Raw genomic sequence first — 8,473 nt, 5'->3', positions numbered from 1 at the left:
CCCCATCTTGTGTTGTTAGAACATCTGACAGGATACTTGGCACAGTAATTTCACAGTAATGTAGAAAGAAAAGAGGGAAAGGGTAAGAAACTAGGTGGAAGATGGTAGAGTAGGAACCTCCAGGAATCAGTTCCATCATCAGAACTATTAAACAGGCAGGAACTGTGAATTAATGATTTCAAAACTCCAGAGCCCAGTAGAACACTGTTAGAGCAGCTAGGGAAGAGGCTGATAAATTAGGGTAAATACCAGTATAGAGCTCTCTCTGCACAGTGGTTACCAGTACCCAGTCCCCATTCACATGGCAAACAGCAGTAGGGTCTAACACCTGGCATAGTTTGCTGGTACCAGAGAAGGACATAAAAATCCACTTCCCTAAGATCTGGTAGGGAGGGGGAAGGGAGGGGTAAGGATAAGTAAGGGTAATAACTTTGGGTCTCTGGGGGCCTGGTTCTGAGGGCAGCCATTGTTCCAACCCACCCCAAAGATGGTGGAGGAGACCTAAAGATGGCATGCTTCCTCAGAGCTGTGGAGGACAATTGAAAGGCTGAATTGATTGGCCAGGAGCCAAGTCAAGAAAGCCGTTTTGGGGAGCCAGGGAAGCTTTCAGGAGCCTCTGGTGACCTTCTTGACCCTTGCTTTATCCCCTTCCCAGGGTAGGTTGGAGCCAACCAGTACTGCCTTTGTGGGATGCTGGCCTTGTTCTGGCTAGGAAGACTGACTTGGGACTCTCCTTCCTGGCATGCCTCTGCCTCCCGGAATTTTCCCTGCAGACAAAAGCAACTTGAGACAGCAAAAGCTGTGCAAGTAACTAAGGTGGGAACCTGGGGCAAAGGTTTACCTACTTTAAATTCTACAGTGAAACACCCAGGAGAGGTGGAAGATGTATTTCCTGGAATGTAAAGGAGAGGGAACATTCAAACTCCTATAAACTGGAGAACTCCTAAGGCCACAAGAAAGCACAAGCACAGAATAAGACATAGGCCCAGAAAACATAGGGAGGACCCTGCACTTATGTTCACTTTGGGTCCTCCCTGTACTTTCATTCACTTTGGGCTGACCTTTCTGATAGAAGAAGCACCAGTCAACACAAAGCCAATTTGCAGAAATGATGGAAGGTGTTTTTTTCCTTAGGTTCTGTAACCTAAAGCTTATTCGAGGATAAAGATAGATAGATAGATAGATAGATAGATAGATAGATAGATAGATAGATAGATAGATAGATAGATAGATAGATAGATAGATAGATAGATAGATGGGGAACATATGGTAGAAAATGTCATAATACATAAAAGATAAAGTGATGAAAGAATGAAAAAAAATTTTATTTTTGTATTTTATTATTTTATTATCTTACTATTTTTTTTTTTTTTTTGGCTTTGTTTTGGGGGAGGTTTTGGATCCCAGAACGGTCACAACTGTGGCAGGGGAAGATCACTGGTGCAGTGTGTCAGTGATGGGGTGTGTTGGGAGGGGTGCACCTGGGGCATGCCTCTATGGCATATGAATATGTTCAAGTGGTCATGGGTTATTATATCCATGGGTGGAGTTCCACACAATAGCTGAAAGAATATTGCTTGGTTTTAGAAGGTGGAGGGATGGAGAGGTAAAGTAACATGTATATGTATGCTACTGAAGTTAAATTGTTATTAAATGATAACAATATTTGTATTTAAAATATTAAATTTTAACCCCATGGTAACCACAAGGAAATTTATTAAAAGTATACTGAGATAGGAATAAAAAGGGATTCAATATAGTGTAATACAAAAATCAAATAAATATGTAAGTGGGCATCAATGGAAGACTTGAAGGACAAAAAAAAATGATTTAAGACTTACAAATAGAAAATGGTCAAAGTCCTTCATTATCAAAAGTGACATTTATTTATTTTTTATAAACCTTTTTTTTTCTCTCCGCTTCCCCCCCACCCCGCCCCACCCCACCCCAGTTGTCTGTTCTCTGTGTCTATTTGCTGTGTGTTCTTCTTTGTCCACTTTTGTGTTGTCAGAGGCATGGGAATCTGTGTTTCTTTTTGTTGCATCATCTTGCTGCATCAACTCTCTGTGTGTGCGGTGCCATTCCTGGGCAGGTTGCACTTTCTTTTGCACTGGGTGGCTCTCCTTACGGGGTGCACTCCTTGCATGTGGGGTTCCCCTACACAGGGACAGCTCTGCGTGGCATGGCACTCTTTGCGCATCAGCACTGCGCATGGGCCAGCTCCACATGGGTCAAGGAGGCTCGGGGTTTGAACCACAGACTTCTCATGTGGTAGATGGATGCCCTAACCACTGGGTCAAGTCCACTTCCCAAAAGTCACTTTTAAATGGAAATCTCTGTCAAAAGGCAGAGATTATCAGAATAGATTTTTTTTTAAAAAGACAGAGAAAAAGTATGACTCAACTGTAGACTGTATACAAGAGACCTTAAATTCAAAGACATAATAGGGTAAAAGTGAAAGGATGGAAAATATAATACCATGCAAGGAGTAACCAATAGAGAGCTGGGGTAGCTATACTAATAGCAGATAAAATAGACTTGAAGTAAAGAACTGTTATGCAGGGAGTGGATGTGGTTCAAGTGGTTGAGCACCTGCCTCCTACATGGGAGGTCCTAGATTCAATTCCCTGTTCCTCCTAAAAACAAACAAAAACAACAATAAGCAAACAAATGAAATAAAACAAATGTCTCAGGGGAGCCCATGTGTCTCAGGGGTTGAGCACTGGCTTCCCACATGAGGTCCCAGTTCAATCCCCAGCCCCAATACCTAAAAAAAAAACAAAAAAAAAATTTGAAAACTGTTATGAGGGACAAAGATGGTCATTATTTACAGATAAATGGATCAATGGATCAATTCAACTCAAAGACATAATAATTATAAATATATATGCACCTAACAACAGAGCCCCAAAATATATAAAGTAAATACCAACAGATATGAAGGGAGAAGCAGATGGTTCTAAATTAATAGGAGGAGACTTTTTTTCTATTATACAGTCTCTTTTTATCGTTTTGGTAAACTCTTCCAGAGTTAGCTACTTGAGTTTGTAGATAATGAAATGTATAAAGATCCATTTCAAATGCATTACTTTGAACATGGCCTCTCCCTTCAAATCAGAATTAAGATTTTTAGTTCTTGTTTTTATAATCCAATCCCAGAAGTGGGTTAACTGTAGACATATTTATCTGAAGACAGTTTTATGCTGCATAGCAGGTATCTACAAACAGGCTCTAGCATCTCCAGGAAAACTACAGGATAGATTTAAATTTATTAAACTAAGAGGCATTCTCTCAAATGAGTTTAAATGCATTTTTATTTTTACACAACCTACATGACAGGTTTTTCTTAAAAACAATGCCTCTACTCCAAATAAATCAGGAACAAAATAAATGATGAGTTCGAGATGGCATCAGTCCATTTGTCTAAGTCCTGATGTGGTGTGGATGAAAAGCAGCAGCCAGTTATGATAATGGGTGATAGATCCGAAGCAATTGCCAAATTTGTTAACATTTTTCCATTTCTAAACCATCCTTAAGGAAAATCATAAATGGGGTCACACCTTCCAGGTGTAATCCAGGAGAACAACCATACCATGTGGATTCTTGTTTTCACCAATAAATAACTGATAGTTGTTGAAATTAGCAAGGATGTGTTTGATTTGTTCTGCAGCTCCTGTCATAAAAGATTTTATTCTTTCTGGACTCTGTTCTTCAAGGTTGCCTTTGATTGTTCTCATGTGATCTTTGATGTACTTCTTGTGTGAAGCTGGTTTCCTGCAAGTGATAGCTCAAGACAGTATCTACACCTGTGATGACTGTGCTTTTGGACCTTCACCCATGGGGCCTTCAACAGAGGCATTTCCACCAGTGAGCAATTCTTCAATGCTACCTTCTGTCCTAGTGTCTATCTTCCCTTCCACATCCAGACACAGCCCATCTGTGATCTACCAAATCTTGTAAATGTAGGAGAACATGTATCACAGCTGATAAGGTCCCAGTAGATGATCATGACGACTGCTGGAGGGAGGCAGCTGCAGTGTAGCAGGAACCTGGAGCCTGGAGCCAGGAGCCAGGAGCTAGCCCCAGTGGACAGGATGGCACTGGGGGAAGGGAGGGTGGGGCAGGTGGAAAAGGGAAAGAGACTTTAATACACCATTTTCAATAATGAAGAGAACATTCAGGCAGAAGATCAATAAGAAACTAGAAGACTTGAACAACACTCTAAACCAATTAGACCTAAAAGACGTAGAGAGAACACTTCACCCAAAAAGAACAGAATGCACATTCTTCTTGAGGGCACATGGTCATTCTACAGGAATGACCACATGTTAGGTCACAAAACAAGTCTCAATAAATTTTTAAAAATATTAAAATCATATCATGTATCTTCTCTGAGATAATGGAATGAAGCCAGAAATCAATAACAGAGGGAGAACTAGAAAATTCACACAAATATGTGGAAATTAAACAGCATATGGTTAAACAACCAATGGGTTAAAGAGGAATCACAAGGGAAGTTAGGAAATATCTTAAGGTAAGTGAAAATGAGAATGCAACATACCAAAATTTATGGGATGCTGCAAAGGCAGTGTGGAGAGAAAAATTTATTAACACTAATGCTTGCATTTAAAAAAGAAGAAATTTAAAAGTATATATTAAAAAAGATTTCAAATGAGTGACCTAACCTCAAAGTAGGAAGAACTAGAAAATGAAGAGCAAACTAAATAAAGCAAGCAGAAAGAAGGAAACAACAAAGATTAGAACAGAGATATATGAAATATAGAATAAGTATAAAAAACAAATAGAACCAACAAAACCAAAAGCTGATTCTTTGAAAGATCAATAAAATTGGCAAAAGTTTAACTTGACTAAAAAAGAGAGAGGACACAAATGACTGAAATCAGAAATGACTGGGGGACCACTATTATCAACCCTACATAAATAAAAAGGACTATAAGAGGATACTATGAACAATTGAATGCTAAAAAATTACAAAACCTAGATGAAATGGAAAATTTCCTAGAAACACACAAACTATCTATACTGACTCAAGAAGAAATATAAGATCTCAACAGAACAATAGCAAATAAAGAGATTCAATCAATAATCAATAACATGCCAACAAAGAACAGTTCAGGACCCAATGGCTTCACTAGTGAATTTTACTAAACATACCAAGAAGAATTAACACCAATCCTGCTCAAACTCCTCCAAAAATTGAAGAGGAGGGAACACTCCCTAACTCATTCTCTGAAACCAATATCATCCTAAAACCAAAGTCAGATAAATATAGAACCAAAAAATATATATTTTGGACCAATGTCTCTTGTAAATATAGATGTAAAAATCCTCAACAAAATATAAGAAACCAAATCAAACAGCATATTAGAAGAATTGTATACCATGATCCAGTGAGATTTTACCAGGTATGCATTTACCTCAGATTCTACAAAAGAAAATCAATTAATATAAGACACCATATTAGCAAAATGAGATAAAAAAAAAAAAGATCATCTCAATTTATACAGAGAAGATGTTTGACGAAATCCAGCACCCCTTCTTATAAATACACTTAGAAAATTAGAAGTAGAAGGAAACTTCCTAAACACAATAAAGGGCATATGTGGAAAACCCACAGCTAATATCACACGTAATGGTGAAAGACTGAAAACTTTCCCTTTAAGACCAGGAACAAGACAAGAATGCCCAAGACAATAACTATCCCCACTGTTATTTAAGATTGTACTGGAAGTTCCAGCCAGAGCAATTAGGCAAGAAAAATAAAAAGCCATCCAAATTGAAAAGAAAGTAGTGAAACTTTCCCTGTTTGCAGATGACATGATCCTCTATACAGAAGATCCCGAAAAATTGACAACAAAGCTCCTAGAGCTAATCAATGAATACAGCAAAGTGGCAGGGAACAAAATGAACACCCCAAAACCAGAGGTTTCTATACTCTTGTAATGAACAATTGGAAGACAATATCAAGAAAATATTACATTTACAATAGCAACTAAATGAATGAAATATCTAGAATTAAATCAAACCAAGACTGTAAAGGATTTGTACAGAGAAAACTATAAAATATTCCTTTAAAAAAAAATCAAAGAAGACCTAAATAAATGGAAGGACATTCTGTGTTCATGGATTAGAAGACTAAATATCCTTGAGATGACAATTCTACCCAAAGTGATTTACAATTTAATACAATCCCAATCAAAATTCCAACAACCTTATTTGCAGAAATGGAAAATGTACTCATCAAATTTATATGGAATGGTAAGAGGCTCAAATAGTCAAAGCCATCTTGAAAAATAAGTCAAAGTTGGAGGACTCACAATTCCTGATCTTAAAACTTATTATGAAACCACAGCAATCAAAACATTATGGTGTTTTTTGGAGTAATGAACATGCTCTAATATTGATTGAGGTGATGAATGTGCAGCTCAGTGATTATACCAAATGCCATGGATTGTACACTTTAGATAAATTATATGGTTTATGAACAAAAAAAAAAATAGGGCAGGTTGGGGAAAATACACCAAATGTAAGGTACAGACTATAGTTAGTAGTACTATTTTGATGATGCTCTTTGATAATTTGTTACAAATGTTTCACAACAATGCAATGTATTTGTGGTGGGGTGATATATGGCAGCCCTGCATGATGTTATGCATCTTTGTTTTATAAGCTCACAACTTTTACTATACACTTATTGCTTATGCATGTTCATGTGTGAATGATATACTTCAATAAATTGTTTTTAAAATGTGAAAAAACCCAGCATGGTTCAGGTATAAGGACATATTTATAAACCAATGAAGTCAAATTTAGAGCTCAGATATCACCCTCACATTTATGGCCAACTGATTTTGGACAAAGGGGAAAAGACTACTCAGTTGGGAGAGAATAGTTTCAACAACAAATGTTGGTGTGAAAACTGGATCTCAGTTTGCAAAAGAATGGTTTCTTAGAGTTTATACCCAAAGTACAAACAGCAAAGGAAAAAAATAAACAGATGGGACTTACTAAAAATGTAAAATTTTGGGGCCTCAAAGAATGTATCATGAAGTTAAAACAACAATCTACACAATGGCAGAAAATATTTGGAAACTACATATTTGAAATGGGATTAATATCCAGATTATAAAAAGAAATTCTTCAACTCAACAACAAAAAGACAAACAACCCAATTTAAAAAGACCTGAAGAGATATTTCTATAAAGAAGATATACAAATGGCCAGAAGACATTAGGGAACTGCAAATCAAAACCACAATAAGATGTAATATCCACTAGAATGGCTATAATTAAGAAACAGAAAATTACAAGTGTTGGAGAGGATGGGTTGAAACAGGAACATACATTCTTTCCTGGTGGGAATGTATAATGGTGCAGTCACTTTGGAAGACTGTTTGGTGGTTCCTCAGAAAGTTAAATATAGAATTACTATATGATTTGGCAATACCCCTTTGAAGTATATAGCTAAAAGAATTGAAAACAGGGACTTTCACAAATATTTGCACACATATATTCATAGCACCATTGTTCACAATTGCCAAAAGATAAAAGCAACCCAAGTGTCCATCAATGTATGAAGGGATCAACAAAATGTGATGTATACATAGAATGGAAAAATTACTCAGCCCTAAGAAGAAATGAAGTTCTGATATTAATGCAAGTGACATCTTGGATGAAACTTGAAGACAACATGTTGAGTGAAATAAGCCTGACACAAAAGGACAAATATTGTATGATCTCACTGATATGAAATAATTAGAACAAGCAACTATAGAGTTAGACTGTAGGCTGTAGGTTACCAGAGAATGGGGTAGAGGTAGGGAGTAGGGAGTTAAGGCTTAAAATTTTCAGAGTTTCTATTAGTAATTGGAACTATGCTAATGGATGGTGGTAATGGTAGCACAATATTGTGAATGTAATTAACAACACGGAATTATATATTTGAATGTGATTAAAAGGAAATTATGGATTGTATATATGTTACTAGAATAAATTTTTTTTTTAATCCATGGATCTGCACAACACAGTATTGAACCCTAAGTTAAACCATGGACTATATAGTTAATAGTACAATTATAAAAGTGTGCTTTCATCAATTTTAACAAATCTATCACACTAGGTCAAGGTGTTATTAATTATAATAGGTTGGTATGTAAGAACACTGTATTTTATGCATTATTTTTCTATGTACCCACAACGTCTCTAAAAAAAAAGTGAGAAAATCTAAGAGTGTGCTGGTGCCACACTCTCACTTTAGGTATTTTTCCCCTCTACCCATCTTCTTTTTAAGTAAACAAACACACACACACACAATACCCACAGATTTAATATACAGTACACACAGAGGCACTGTCTCAAACATTTTCAGGGCCTTGTCACAAGCAAAAATGGAGGTCCATCTTGTAGACTGAGTTTTGTACTCCAGAAACAGCATGCTCTTAAACTTCCTATAG

General features: G+C 36.7%; 1 pseudogene; it reads right to left on the bottom strand.

The window, feature by feature from the left end:
• Positions 1–3,504: 3,504 nt before the first annotated feature.
• LOC101422280 (translationally-controlled tumor protein pseudogene) lies at positions 3,505–4,009 on the bottom strand (annotated as a pseudogene).
• Positions 4,010–8,473: the final 4,464 nt, after the last annotated feature.

The sequence above is a fragment of the Dasypus novemcinctus genome, chromosome 2, assembly GCF_030445035.2.
Source record: "Dasypus novemcinctus isolate mDasNov1 chromosome 2, mDasNov1.1.hap2, whole genome shotgun sequence".
Taxonomy (NCBI): Eukaryota; Metazoa; Chordata; class Mammalia; order Cingulata; family Dasypodidae; genus Dasypus; species Dasypus novemcinctus.
The sequence above is the reverse complement of the archived record's forward strand: the minus strand, read 5'-3'. Positions and strand labels throughout refer to the sequence as shown.